This window comes from Pelobates fuscus, chromosome 7 (genome assembly GCF_036172605.1).
Source record: "Pelobates fuscus isolate aPelFus1 chromosome 7, aPelFus1.pri, whole genome shotgun sequence".
Lineage (NCBI taxonomy): Eukaryota > Metazoa > Chordata > Amphibia > Anura > Pelobatidae > Pelobates > Pelobates fuscus.
The window spans coordinates 32,726,311-32,742,170 of NC_086323.1; the positions used below are offsets into that span (position 1 = coordinate 32,726,311).

The 15,860-nt window shown below is 40.6% G+C and overlaps 1 protein-coding gene across 3 annotated transcripts in view; it reads right to left on the minus strand.

Moving 5' to 3' along the window:
* GNG12 (G protein subunit gamma 12) overlaps positions 1-14,928 on the minus strand; it is an 89,775-nt gene extending 74,847 nt beyond the window's left edge. For 2 of the 3 annotated variants that reach the window (XM_063427902.1, XM_063427901.1), the window contains exon 1: positions 14,810-14,928. The gene's annotated coding sequence lies outside the window, so the exon portion shown is untranslated. Of the gene's footprint in view, positions 1-1,996; positions 2,039-14,809 lie in introns of those variants that run through there. The other variant, XM_063427903.1, reaches the window with a different exon arrangement.
* Positions 14,929-15,860: the final 932 nt, after the last annotated feature.

Below are 15,860 nucleotides of genomic sequence, written 5' to 3' on the forward strand. Positions count from 1 at the left end.
TAACATCTAAAAGAACAAGAGAGGGGCTAATATTAAACATCAGACAACGAAATGGCAGGAAACATCTTATCAGCATTACGGAGAGCACAGAAAACACTACAAGTCAATAATTGGGAATTATGTAGAAGAAGAAGAAGAAAAAAAAGTCAATTTCTCTTTTGGAATGAACTAAGCGCAGGAAGTAAGCTGGACAGCAGATACAAACACTGTAAGAATCCAATATTGAGAATTGACAGACATGTAGCAGGGTACCAGCAAACCTCCTGACTACAACTCACATCACCCTCTGCAAAGAGAGAAACCTGTTCACTTCAGCTAAAACTAAAGACTTAAGTTATACATCGAGCTGTCAATCACCATAAATATTGTTTAAGAACAGGGTTAGTCGACACGTTATTCCCTAACCACACAACATAAAAGAAAAGAAGGTAAGGAGAAAAAAAAGAGCTTCAACAACAACAACACTCCCATGATGCTTGGGTAACAAACATCATGGGATTTCTAGTCTGAAATTATGATCTGGGTTTGCGCTGTGGCTTGCATGTACAATCCCACAATGGATCCACAGCCCTTCAAAAGGGACTCAGAAGATTAGACAGCAGCTGTAACTATTTTAGTTTATGCCAATGGTGTCGGTAAAAAGTAAAAACTACAATCTTAAAGTTAGAGGGTTACTCCAAGCACCTTGACCGTCAGTGCTTTGAAGTGGTTGTGGTGCCTGGAGACTATGCATATTTGGCTATGAAAAGCTGCATATATGGAGTTTAACCCCTTCGCTGCCAGAGGTGTAACTCTACCTCCAGCAGCACCATGGTGGAGTCATTACAGTAAATTCTATTAATGTAAATTCTGTGCATATTTCCATGAACAGATCTGCATTAATTGGCTGTTAGCAGTCCGCCAACCCTCTCTGCCAATGAATGGCCAGCAGGATCAGCATCCGGCTTCAGCAGCTCTAAACGGGCTGAGCCATTCTGCACTCTGCAGTGTTTATGATGCTTGGAGTAACCCTTCATAGCTAAAATGTTGCAAGAACATCTGCCAGCGATTTGGCTGTGCAAAGTTATCCACTCAGAATGTTCCACTAATGTTATATAAAACATTTTAATACTGAGGGGAGGGGGGGAAACATGAAAGCCAATAAAATTAAAATACAAGAAAGTAAGGGAAGCTACATTGAGCAACAGGCACAGTGACAATGCCAACATAAAACACCTAAAAAGAATGCAGAGTAAAACGTAAGAAACTGTCAACTTGTTTTTGCTCTAGCCTGTGTTTCAAAATCATATTGAAACAATACAAAAAAAAAGGTAGAAATGCACACTGAATTTGATTGTGCACCTTGGCAGCAATGCGAACTACAAGTCCCATGATGCCAAGTCTGCCTTTCACTGCACTAGCGATCTTAACATTGTACAGATTGCCTAATCACAAATGAATAGCAATTGTTCACATCATATATCCCACTGTCCTCTTACTTAGTGTGTGTCACAGTAAAAGCTTAGGAAGAGGGCTACGGTTTAAAAAGTGTGATTTTAATATGGATCCATTTGTTTGCTGGTTTCCATTAATATTTGCAAAATGTATTTATTACTGGCATTTATAAAGCGTCAACATATTCTGCATCGCTGTACAATTAGGGTAGAACATACAATATGCACAGACCAATACAAAAGGTAAAGAAGGCCCTGCCCGTGAGCCAAGATTTAGCCAAAATGTATGCATTGTTTTCTATTAAAAGCTACTGACATTGCTGAGAGATTATTCCTTCTTTCCCATCTGTTTTAGGATAAAAATGACCCTGTGGAGAGCGATTTGTTGCCACACTAAAAACAAACTGAGTTTACATTTAGCAATATGGTTATGCAAAGATCAATATCCTTGATCCACAGGCATGTTACCAGAAAAAAAAAAAAAAAAAAAAAAAAAAAAAAAAAACAACCAACAAATAGATTAAAAAACAAAACTCAAATAGGAGTTAAAAGCAATCCCTTACCTACATTGATGCTGTTGGCAGTGGTTCTCCAGAGTTGAATTCTGTGCAAATCACTATGTTAGTATTCAGATTTTTCTCTGTAAAATTCCTGTGTAATCCCCTGTTTCTCCTCCCGCTCCCCCCCACCCATCAGTTATCTTACTTGCCATAGGGCGTTGTATTGCAAAATCCTAACGGTCAAGTCCAAATAAAAGACAGATCCCAACACTGTATTTTCAATTTAAAAAGCACATTTGAATCTTACAAAAGCAACTAAACCTAGTTACTGCAGATCTGACACATTTAAAATGAGAGTTTTGCTTAATCCAGAATGTAAAAAAATAGCAGTTACTTGTATTTATTTATTTTCCTTTTTAAACATATTTGCTTTTATTACATAAAAAGAGGCACCACGGGCTAGGATATTCATGATTCCACACTCCCCCCCCCTCTCCTCCCCCCCTTTCCCCACACATTACAGAGATGCACAAAATAAAGGCTACTCAGCTCAAAGTTTTAATGTGCCACACTGGACACAAACTCATACTGGAAAAAGAAAAGGTTGTTTATTTATCTTGTCCAATTATGGCAGGCTTCCCCAAACTTCAGCCCTCCAGATGTTGCTGAACTACAACGCCCGTGATGCTATGAATTAAATAGATAGGCTGAGAATCATGGGAGTTGTGGTTCAGCAACATCTGGAGGGCCGGAGTCCATTTGGTTTATTCAATCGGTTTGGCATTCTATGGTAGTTTTGTTGTACATCTGCAGCAAAGAGATATTCACTAAGCCAAGGTGTCAAGGTGGGGTTAGCGTTCTATGAGAATTTGTGAGGACTTAAAAAAGTCTGCACTTTAATGAAGGAGCGAAAGGACAAGAGAGACACGGGGGGGGGGGGGGGGGGATGCAGAGACACTAGGAGAAAGAGATTCAGAGACAGACAAACAATGTAAGGCTCAAAGAGAAAAGAGCAGAGAGACAGCATACATTTTAGGAAGCAGAGCAAGTTTTGATTATTATGGACTCCATACATTTCAGCAAGTAAGACAACAGTGAAACATTTCTAATAAGTAAAAGAGAGCACAGCACGAAACTTGCTACAAGATGTAAATAACAGTTTTTGAGCAATAAAACAAAAATACAACACAACGTGTTTGTTAAAAACAGTCAGTAAAGCCGTCCCTTCTAGTACGGCTAAACGTTTTACTTTCATAGGGAGGCAGTATTTGTCTTATCAAGTGAGCATGGACTTTATAGAACAAAAACCCCAAGGGTATGAGTGATTAACCTGTGAAGGGGCAAAATCTAATGTTTTATTTGATAATTGACAGGCAGAGGGTTTTGGTCATTGCGGGTCTTGTGCTCAAATAGTTAAAAAAGCAACTAGACTACTTAGCTGCATGCATTCAGAGACAGAACTTTTGCCACAATGAACAATGGCAAATAAATATATATAGGAACAAAGGAACTATATATAAAAAAAATAAAAGGGAAAAGAACAGCCCTTCATTGAAAGGGTATAAACAGGATATGTAGCAACATGCAAAAATAGATCCATTAAATACCTATTATTGACATTTCATCTCGTCTGCCGAAATATACATTTTGTTTAAATTTTTAATTAGGCCTGTTACATCCTCATTAAAAAATACACTGTGTCCCCACTAATGGTCACGTGCTATACAAGAGTACGAGACATAAGTTCCTATATAAAACAAAAACACCTGTAAAGGCCAAGTTTCACATTTTCCCCTGCTTTTCAAAAAACCCCAGAGGGAACTATAGTGCAAGGAATACAGTTCTCATCATTATTTCAAAACACTCCAGTCCTACTCTGGGCACCAACATAATTTAAGTGCATTTGATAGCAATTTCTTTATTTTGAGTATGTACTCAGGAACCGAGCTGATGACATTAGCTTCATAACCAATCAGAGTAAGGTACTGAAACACTATACAGATAAAACGAGTTGAGTGATTGGCTGTGGGTTGGAGTCAATTCAGCAGCTTAGCATATACTGATCTCTCATTGGCTGAACCAAATACATACCTGGAATATAGGTCATAAAAATTTGCATTGTGAAAAGAGGGAGTATGGTTAAAGGTACAAGGTTATGCTGTAAAAACATTTTCTATTGTTAAAATAAAAAAAAAAAGATATACATTTTTTTTCCCCGACTCAATTTTCAGAATGGGGAGCTAGTGATAGGCTGAGAGCCTCAGCTGACACTGCCAGGCTATCAGCGGCACCTAGTCTGAGGCTTCCTGGTTGAAGCCTTGAACCTAAAGAGGAAGTAGAGAGGCAGTGCAATAGGATGCAGTGTTCCATACTTTGGAGTTAAACCGTTTGTTAATGATTAAAACCCTTAAGGACACATGACATGTGTGACATGTCACAATTCCCTTTTATTCCAGAAGCTTGGTCCTTAAGGGGTTAAAGTAAGATAGTACCCAGGGCCTCCTTGAACCATAAGAACTTCATTGTGATGATGACGCTGTAGTACACAGAATGGCCCTTTAACAAATAAAGTTGCCAAAAAAATAATGTCAGAACTGCACACTTTCCTTTCATAATGTCCACTGTGGGAAAATGCCTGCGTGACATTCACTGGTGCTGGAGGAAGAGTGCAGCAATTTTGTCACTGAAAAGTCACCGTGTTGGCACTGGCAGAATTATTGCTGGGACAGCTGCACCGGGGCACGCACATTGAGGGGACCCATCGGGTGGCCCATGTACTTCAGGCCACCCGGTAGGTATTGCTGAAAAGGGGCCTTTAACAGCCTGACCGGACCCTTTTTACAATGGCTGGCTGGGAGGAAGTGAGTTCAGATTACTTCCTCTCAGCTACAGGAACAGCCGCGCGGGAGGAAATATCACCAAAGGAGGGGGACCTCGATCCAGATCCACAATCCCATTAGATACAAATTATTACACGTGTGTGTGTATGTCAGTTTTTTTATATTTCTGTGTCTGTAAATGTATATCTGTGTACATATATATGTGGCAGAGTATGTATGTATTTGCATACATCACAGCAAACACCAACAGTACATGCAAACAGACCCCTGCAAACATTACAAACACACCCTGTATTAAAATGCCAAAATTATATACAAGCACCCATTCATTCAAAAACAAACACACCCATGCATTCAAACATAAACCTGCACACCATTGCATTCTAATGGCAACAGTAAATACAACTACAACTCTACATACACACACACACACACACACACTTACAAAACATGCTTATTTACCAATGCACAAACAATGCTCACAAAAAAAAATTACAAAAAATCCTGCAAGGATCAAGGATGGGCAAATAGATTATCAGCTGGCACAGCATCGTGGGAGTTGTACGATAGATGGGGGTCTACCTTTTGGCCACCTCTGAACTAGAGGGGGGCCCAAAACAATTTCTTGTACCAGGGCCCTCTCTACATTAGTACTGTCACTGGGTGTGGGGAACTTAAAAGTTTCAATGTTGTTTGGCTACTGATGTTTGTCCTTGGCACTAGGAACTTTGCAGAAATGAGATACGATGGAAGACCTTGGCAAATACCACCAAGTGACCATTCATTTAAGTCAATTAAATGACTTGACATTTTGGCATGTGAGAGAGAAGAAGCAGCAAGACAACAACTAGAAAACTCCTGAAAAAAAATCAGTGCTTCCTTGATATAGCTGCTTTAGATGTGAAATGCTTTGCCAATTATTAAGACCAATTATTGTCTGGCTACCAAGAAGCCAGACAGAATTCCACACTATCCTTCCTGTTGAGCAGGTGAGTTTGAACAGAAGCTTGGTTTGAGACTGCTGTGGACAAGTTTAAAGAAGAAGTTTTAACGGAAGCGCTCGCTGTCCCTACTGCATCCAAGTAAGCGGGTACATACATTCACTAGCATTCTTTCTACGTATTACAGTCAGTTTACACAGTACTAGTGTAATGTAATAAAAGACAAATTTCCCATGATAAATTACTGTCATTTTAAAGTGATGCAATCATTAAAGAAAAGAAGAGAAAAAAAATAAAATAAAATCATGTCTGTGCATGTTAATATTCAGGAGAAGAAGGGTAGTGTTTTGTTTCATTTTAAATTTAAAAGTGTTGCGATTATACTCCTCATTCTACAACAGCACACTAATCTTAAAAAATAATAATCCAGCTTAAAAAGGTAATTTAAAGCACCATAACAACTCTGTTTTAGAATCGTTTAATTTCTTACCTGGGGTCCACCACAACACTTCTGGCACTATAAGTACTACAATGCACTATAGTGGTTATGGTGCTTGCACTGTTCCTTTAAAAAAGAAACTATAGCAGGGCTTGACAAATTTCCATGGAATTTAGGAGCCAGCAAAAAAAGTTAGGAGCCAGGTTTTTCAATGTCAAAAATACAATTCTTAAAGGGACACTATAGTCACCAAAACCACTACAGCTTAACCCCTTAAGGACCAAACTTCTGGAATAAAATGGAATCATGACCTGTCACACATGTCATGTGTCCTTAAGGGGTTAATGTAGTTGTTCTCATGTCTAGTCTGTTCCTGCACACTTTTCAATGTAAACCCTGCCTTTTCAGAGAAAAGGCAGGGTTTACCTTGGTGCCTAGTAACACCTCTAGTGACAGTCATTCAGATGGCCTATGGAGTGCATCCTGGGTCAGTGCTGCACAGTACATAGTTTTAGCTTCTCCACTCCCAGCGTGGAGGTGCTGAATGTTCCCCATTGAGATGCATTGATTCAGGGGGAAGGCACCAGGGGAATCCTGGCACCATAATCAATATACGTTTTGGTGTTCAGAGGCCTCATTTATAAACCGAGTCCTGCTTATTAAAAAAAAGGTAGCTCTGTAGAATTGTAAGTGCTAATTCCATAGGGACATTGTCTTACTTTCCATGGTGATTGTACCACTGTTAGAACTCTGTCCCAAAATTGATCTTTATAATATAAAATCACTACTATTGAAATACAGCAGAATAGACCCAGGCATCCCACTGTATACTGAAAGCAAGAGAACATAAAACACAAGCACTATATATACCAATATTCAAGAAGAATTTTTAGATATATAAAAAAAAAACAAAAAAAAACTTAATACTGCTGTAACATATGATATGATTATAAACTAGGATGAAATAAAATGGCTCCGTAACAACGGTCATTTAAAAATTCCAAAACTAATTTTAAAGAATTACAAAATCAAAAACGTCTGCACAATTTTTAACAGATTTGCAGATCTGATGCCAAAAAGGAAATGTAAATACCGAGATGTTCGGTGACACTAGCTAGAAGAGCAGCCGTTCATGTTGTATAGTTTCTCTCACTCATGTGAAGCTTGGCAGGAAACTGCAGCAAATGAATATGTTTTGACAGCTAAGCATCTGATTAAAGCAATTGGTAATTGGTTTAATATGTGCATAGTGGATTTAAAAGCCACGTTCTCTGCAGTGTAATCCCGGCTTGATGAGCAATTCACATGGATAATTTTGTAAACCAAGCTACTTTTGAATTAACTACAGGTAAATCAATGGTCACTCATTACGCAATCCAGATTCTAAATAGATAGGAAAATTCTGACTTCGTAGAAATGCTTTTTGGAATTTAAACTGCTTAACAAAAAAAAAAAAACATATAAAAGTTGACCAGTAACTTAATTTTAAGGATGTAAGCAAAGGAATTATCTATACCACCAGCTTATTTGCCTCTAGATATATGAAAAGGGATTTTTTAAGGCAAGAATCGCCGATCTTTAATATAGCCAAATTGTGTGCCCCCCCCTTTTGTATTCAGCCACTTGGACTAAAAAAAACTATTAAAACGTGTATTAACTCCCTATCCCCCATAACTTGTATTTGGATGCCCCCCATTTTCTTGACCCTGTCAGATATCAAGCAGAGTCCTTTTATATCTCATTTTACACATGCCTAGAGTTTAGCCCATTAAGGACAAGATCAAGATGTTCAATGCAAGCCTAAAAAACAGTTAACAGGGTTAGGATGGCATGGAACGTCATGTAGTTCCCATATGAGCAAGGATAATTCTCTGCTGCACTGGGGAGATCTAGGTATCAGTATATAGGACTTCCCTTCATCAGATGGGACCATATTGAGAGGCCAGAGACTGACTGTAGATCTGTATGTTCTTTAAATCATCACGGGTGAGCGAATACATTCAGCCGCGTTAATTCCCCATATATAGGGAGGCCTCCAGGGTCTAACAGGGATTCATATTTAAAAGGAACTCTATAGGCACCCAGACCACTTAATCTCAATGAAGGGGTCGGATTGTCACGTCCTACCAGTTTTAACGTGGTAAATAAAAACGTGGCAGATCTGCAGGAATGGCAAGGTTTAAATGCCTCTACTGGCTGTAAGAAATAGCAGAGTAAAACTTTATTTCAATCAGATGGTCTTATATAGACCATCTGATTGGTGCAGTGAAGCATTTTGCTGCACATGTGCAATAACCTCTTAAAGGGACACTATAGTCACCTGAACAACTTTAGCTTAATGAAGCAGTTTTGGTGTATAGAACATGCCCCTGCAGCCTCACTGCTCAATCCTGCCATTTAGGAGTTAAATCCCTTTGTTTATGAACCCTAGTCACACCTCCCTGCATGTGACTTGCACAGCCTTCCATAAACACTTCCTGTAAAGAGAGCCCTATTTAGGCTCTCTTTATTTCAAGTTCTGTTTAATTAAGATTTTCTTATCCCCTGCTATGTTAATAGCTTGCTAGACCCTGCAAGAGCCTCCTGTATGTGATTAAAGTTCAATTTAGAGATGGAGATACAATTATTTAAGGTAAATTACATCTGTTTGAAAGTGAAACCAGTTTTTTTTTTCATGCAGGCTCTGTCAATCATAGCCAGGGGAGGTGTGGTTAGGGCTGCATAAACAGAAACAAAGTGATTTAACTCCTAAATGACAGTGAATTGAGCAGTGAAATTGCAGGGGAATGATCTATACACTAAAACTGCTTTATTTAGCTAAAGTAATTTAGGGGACTATAGTGTTCCTTTAATACTTTTCCAAGGGAATACATTTGATTGGCTGATATTAATGTCAGAGAAAAGGTGTGTGAATTAACTTTTTAATCTTTGTAGGATGGGAGAAGAACCTAAATGATGACTAATACACTATAGTGTTGGGAACATCAGATTAAAAGACATTTCTGTTCTTTAAAAAATAATATATATGGAATCCCAGGAGGGAGATGTTTGCTCAACAGGGACAAAACGTTCACATTAAAGTGGGTAACACCTGCACACCTAGTTAGGTTCTCACTCTTCCTCTATTCTCTCTTCTGTTTGCCAATTCTGTCGTCTCTTCAGACCTTTATTGGCTGTTCTGTTGAGGGCATACTCAGGGTGGTAATTAGCCATTGTCTACTGTTTTGTCTACTACATCTCCCCAGATGCTCTGCCATTGGGAAGCTATTGTCACACTGTGCCAATCAGCATCTTCTTTTCTCTGAAAAGCAGTTTTTAACAATTAAAAGCCTGCACGGACAGGCTATAGAAACCAGAACCACCTCATTAACCCCTTCAGGACGGAGTCAATAGTGCACGTTCTGATCAAAACAAAACGTAAACAAAAACTAGAATTTGCGCTAAATGTCTGTTCACCCGTAGTTACCCTCTTTCAAATTATATGCACCCACACTTATTATATATCATTTTGTTCAGGAGAAACAGGGCTTTAATCTATCATTAACTATTCATATATGGAACATCATTTATTATGAATAAAAGTAAAAAAAATGTGAGAAAATAAGATTTTTTTTTAAATTTGCATTTCCGTCTGACATTTTAACTGTGAATGTCATAATACATAAAAAAAAATGCACATATTTGTAATCAGCGATGTCTCACGAGTACAACAGTACCCCCCATTAACAGGTTTTATGTTGTTTTGGAAAGTTACAGTGTCAAATATAGAACATTACATTTTCAAATTGAAATTTGCCAGATTGGTAATGTTACCTTTGAGACGGTGTGGTAGCCCAGGAATGAGAATTACGCCCATAATGGCATACCATTTGAAAAAGTAGACAAGCCAAGGTATTGAAAGTGGGGTATGTTTAGTCTTTTTTAGTAGCCACTTAGTCACAAACACTGGCCAAAGTTAGCGTTCATATTTGTTTTTGTGTGAAAAAAGCAAAAAACGAATATTTGGCCAGTGTTTGTGACTAAGTGGCTACTAAGAAAGACTGGACATACCCCACTTGCAATACCTCGGGTTGTCTACTTTTGCAAATGGTATGCCATCATGGGGGTAATTCTCATTCCTGGGCTACCGTACGCTCTCAAAGGCAACATAACCAATCTGGCAAATTTCAATGTGAAAAAAATGAAATGCAAGCCTTATATGTGACTCTCTAACTTTCCAAAACACCATAAAACCTGTACATGGGGGGTACTGTTATTCTCGGGAGACTTCACTAAACACAAATATTAGTGTTTTAAAACAGTAAAACATATTACAACAATAATATAGACCATAAAAGTGCAGTTCGCTTGTAAAAAATGCAAAAAACGTCACTTTTACTTAAAATATCATCGTTGTAATACAATTTACCAGTTTGAAACACGAATATTTGAGTTCAGCGAAGTCTCCCGAGTAAAACAGTACCCCCTATGTACAGGTTTTATGGTGTCTTGGAGAGTTACAGGGTCAAATATAGTGCTTGCAAATTAAATTCTCTGCACTTTCTCCCTGTGTTGTCAGGCATGTCAATCAAATTTTAATTAATCAAATCACATAATTACGTTAAAAGATTATTTAAATATACATGTAGAATTTTAATATATATGCATTTATAGGTATTTAAATTCTACGTGTATACTAATGTAATCTTTTATGTAATATGTATTTATCTATATATATATATTTGCGGTTATTTGTATTTTATATATATATAGATATATATAGAATGTCATTCTAAGTGTATTTTGTTACCGATATATATATATATATATATATATATATATTAATAACAAAATACAGTTAGAATGAAATTACATATGCATATATAATTTATATTAAATTTTGTTTCAATATTTTATTTATTTATTTTATTATTTTATTTATTTATTATTTTAATTATACGTATTTATATATAATATATATATGTACATCTATTATATATATAATATATATACATATTATATATGTAACGTCATTCTAAGTGTATTTTAATATTAATATATATACTTATATTAATATTAAAATACACTTTGTATGACGTTACATATATATAATATGTATATATATTATATATATAATATATATACATATTATATATATATAAAAATATATTTAATTTATTTTTACACTTGACTTATTTTTTTTTAATTCTTCCCACCAGCAGGGGGACTGTCTGATATTTCAAACAGTCCCCCTGCTGGCAGATCCACAGCCAGCTATAGGGGGCCATGTGATCGCTCTTTGAGAGCGATCACATGGCCCCCGGGGGCCTCATTTGCCGTGGGAGGGCTGCCTGGGCTGTGAGGCAGTCCTCCCGAAGCGGATCGCGGCGGAGGTAAGTACATCTTACCTCTTGGGGCTGCAAGCCGCTACGGCGTGCTATGCCGTCATAACGGCTTTAAAGCCCACTTAACCCGTGACGGCATAGCACGCCGTAACGGCGTTAAGGGGTTAAGCTATAGTGGTTCTGGTGACTATAGAAATCCTGAAAGTGTTATTCCAATCACCATGACCACTTTAGTGATATGAAGGTGTCATGGTGGTAGGAATCAGTATGTGCAGTGTTTCAGCTTAGTAATATTAGTAATTTTGTGCTGGGGAATAATTCCACCCTTTGCACATGTGACATTGGATGTCAATTCTGTGCATAAATTACATCTGTTGCCACCACACAACGACAACAGATGTTAAAATCTTCCACTAGCTCTCCCCTTCCACCCTCCCTGTGGGCCCTCTCCTCATCGGCCCAGAGCGTTCCATGCCCTCTGATCTGGCAAATAGGTCTGTGAATGGACAGTGCGCAGCCACCGTGACATCAGGAAAGGGCATGGAAAAGCAATGCTGGCAGCTTTACCTGGCACTGGACTTAAGGTAAATAAAAACCCTTTCTTTTTTACAGCGAATTTAGAGGGGGGGTTCCTTCTCCTTACTGCCTAATAGGACATATTACACCAGGAAGACCCCCCTCTCAAAATGGTTATAGTAACTTAGGGTGAAAACAAAACTAATTTGAGATTGTTTTGGTTCAGGAGTTGGACAATTGACTCTGTTCTTAAGGGGTTAAAGCAGAAGTGTCACAAGTGAGACTTTAATAAAACCTAGTAGCCAACTAAGAGTTAGCTTTTTATTTATGACGAACACCTTATAACCCTTAGTTTAGATGGTACGGTCAAAATATGCAGCTTGGATAAATACATCTTATCTATTTGTGAGTGACACATTACAGCCTACAAATGTAAAGTCTGATAAATTTGGCATTTAGCAAAAGATTTCACAAAAAAATAGGGGATAAATAAAAAAATGCCATGCTCTCAAAACTAGAGAGATAAGGCTGCTACAAGATTATTCAAGGTTAAAATCCTCACATCCAAGGGCTGATGTTCCTAGCGAGACACGATGTAGGAAGTAAATACTGTAAAGCAAACAAACACAGACAGACTGTAGTTCCTGCCTTCCTCTGCAGGAACCTGGCAAAAAAAAATTCACTGGGCAAAAACAAAACTTTCAATCTTAAAGAAAAAAGTAGCATTAAACAAACACATGAATATAAACTAGGTGGACAAATACAAAAAAATATTTACCCAATGCCTTATAGCAGGATTATAGATCAAAACAGTGCAGTATTAACGAAACAAAATGATATTATTAAAAAAAATAAAAAGATGGTTTGAGGTTAACCTGGGAAAACCAGGCTATATACATAGACATAAACCATCTGCCATTTAGGTATTACTTGTATAAAATTACAGTTGTTTAGAATGCAGTTTGTTGTAAAATAGATACTGTGTGCAGTGAGGGATTCCAACAGAATGGCACAGTCGTGCTAGTCTTTTTAGAATACGGGAGCTATCAGGCCATATTTACAGCACAGTAGTGCTAGTCTCTATATGAGAAGTCAGCAGACAGATAATCAAATTTACAGCGTTTGGACAATGACTACATGTGTAAAGTAAGTGTAACCACACTTTAGTGAACAGACCTGATGGTTTATGAATAGAGTTAGCTGATGGTGGTAGTTCTACCCAGTGTCTATATGGAACAGTGCAAAATGTGCCTGTCATTGCCTGTCCTTAGTGTCAGAGGTGTAAGGCCCCACTTCTACACTATTGGATAGATGATCTTATTTATAAACCAATATAAAGCATAATTTATATTAATAGAAGTACACCATGAACATGATTGGTGGCATACTGCTGTCACCCAATGTCATAAGGGATAGGGGTACTTATGGTACAGCCTATTTATCATATTGGGGTTAGGAGAACCTACACCTGTTGTGAAATGGTGCAGTACCCCGTGTTATATGGAGGGGGAACTCTGCTGGCACCCTGTATTATATGTGGGGGACACCTTACTGGTACCCTGTATTATATGGGGAGGACATCTTACAGGTAACCTGTGTTATTTGGGGAGGACACCTTACTGGTACCCTGTGTTACATGGAGGGGGCACACTGATGGTACCCTGCGTTACATGGAGGGGGCACACTGATGGCACCCTGCGTTACATGGAGGGGGCACACTGATGGCACCCTGCGTTACATGGAGGGGGCACACTGATGGCACCCTGTGTTACATGGAGGGGGCACACTGATGGCACCCTGCGTTACATGGAGGGGGCACACTGATGGCACCCTGCGTTACATGGAGGGGGGGCACCCTGGGTTACATGGAGGGGGGGGGCACACTGGGTTACATGGAGGGGGGGGCACACTGGGTTACATGGAAGGGGGGGGCACACTGGGTTACATGGAGGGGGGGCACACTGGGTTATATGGAGGGGGGCACAATGGGTTATATGGAGGGGGGCACAATGGGTTATATGGAGGGGGGCACACTGTGTTATATGGAGGGGGGCACACTGTGTTATATGGAGGGGGGCACACTGTGTTATATGGAGGGGGCACACTGTTTTATGGAGGGGTGGGCACACTGTGTTATATGGAGGGGGGCACACTGTTATATGGAGGGGGGCACACTGTGTTATATGGAGGGGGCACACTGTGTTATATGGAGGGGGGCACACTGTGTTATATGGAGGGGGCACACTGTTTTATGGAGGGGTGGGCACACTGTGTTATATGGAGGGGGGCACACTGTTATATGGAGGGGGGCACACTGTGTTATATGGAGGGGGCACACTGTGTTATATGGAGGGGGCACACTGTGTTATATGGAGGGGTGGGCACACTGTGTTATATGGAGGGGTGGGCACACTGTTTTATGGAGGGGTGGGCACACTGTTTTATGGAGGGGCGGGCACACTGTGTTATATGGAGGGGGGCACACTGTGTTATATGGAGGGGTGGGCACACTGTGTTATATGGAGGGGTGGGCACACTGTGTTATATGGAGGGGTGGGCACACTGTTATATGGAGGGGGCACACTGTGTTATGGAGGGGTGGGCACACTGTGTTATATGGAGGGGTGGGCACACTGTGTTATATGGAGGGGGCACACTGTGTTATGGAGGGGTGGGCACACTGTGTTATGGAGGGGTGGGCACACTGTGTTATATGGAGGGGGGCACACTGGGTTATATGGAGGGGGGGGGGCACACTGGGTTATATGGAGGGCGCTCAGTGTTGGGGTTCGGGGGTCACAGAGGCCGGTTCCTACCTGTAGCCGGTGAGTCCGAGCCGCAGCACAGTCCCAGCTGCCGGTGTCACTCCACTGACCTCTCACCCGGCCGCGCCTCGGTCTCACTCCGCGGTTGCTAAGGCAGTGCGCGCTGGGAATGCTGGGAAGAATCGTGACGTTAACAGACACCTCCTGGGCCACGCCCAATCACTGTGGGGGCGGGGTTCCAAGTCAAAGCAAGGCTGGATAACAACTCCCAGCACGGCCAGCCAGCCAGCATGGTACTACACCTCATACAACTCCCAGCACAGCCAGCTAGCCAGCATGGTAATACACCTCATACAACTCCCAGCACAGCCAGCTAGCCAGCATGGTAATACACCTCATACAACTCCCAGCACGGCCAGCCAGCCAGCATGGTACTACACCTCATACAACTCCCAGCACGGCCAGCCAGCATGGTAATACACCTCATACAACTCCCAGCACGGCCAGCCAGCCAGCATGGTAATACACCTCATACAACTCCCAGCACAGCCAGCCAGCATGGTAATACACCTCATCCAACTCCCAGTGCGGCCAGCCAGCATGGTAATACACCTCATACAACTCCCAGCACGGTCAGCCAGCCAGCATGGTACTACACCTCATACAACTCCCAGCACAGCCAGCATGGTAATACACCTCATACAACTCCCAGCACGGCCAGCCAGCCAGCCAGCATGGTAATACACCTCATACAACTCCCAGCACAGCCAGCCAGCATGGAAATACACCTCATACAACTCCCAGCACGGCCAGCCAGCCAGCATGGTAATACACCTCATACAACTCCCAGCACGGCCAGCCAGCCAGCATGGTAATACACCTCATACAACTCCCAGCACAGCCAGCCAGCCAGCATGGTAATACACCTCATACAACTCCCAGCACGGCCAGCCAGCCAGCCAGGTACTACACCTCATACAACTCCCAGCACAACCAGCCAGCATGGTAATACACCTCATACAACTCCCAGCACGGCCAGCCAGCCAGCATGGTAATACACCTCATACAACTCCCAGCACGGCTAGCCAGCCAGCATGGTAAT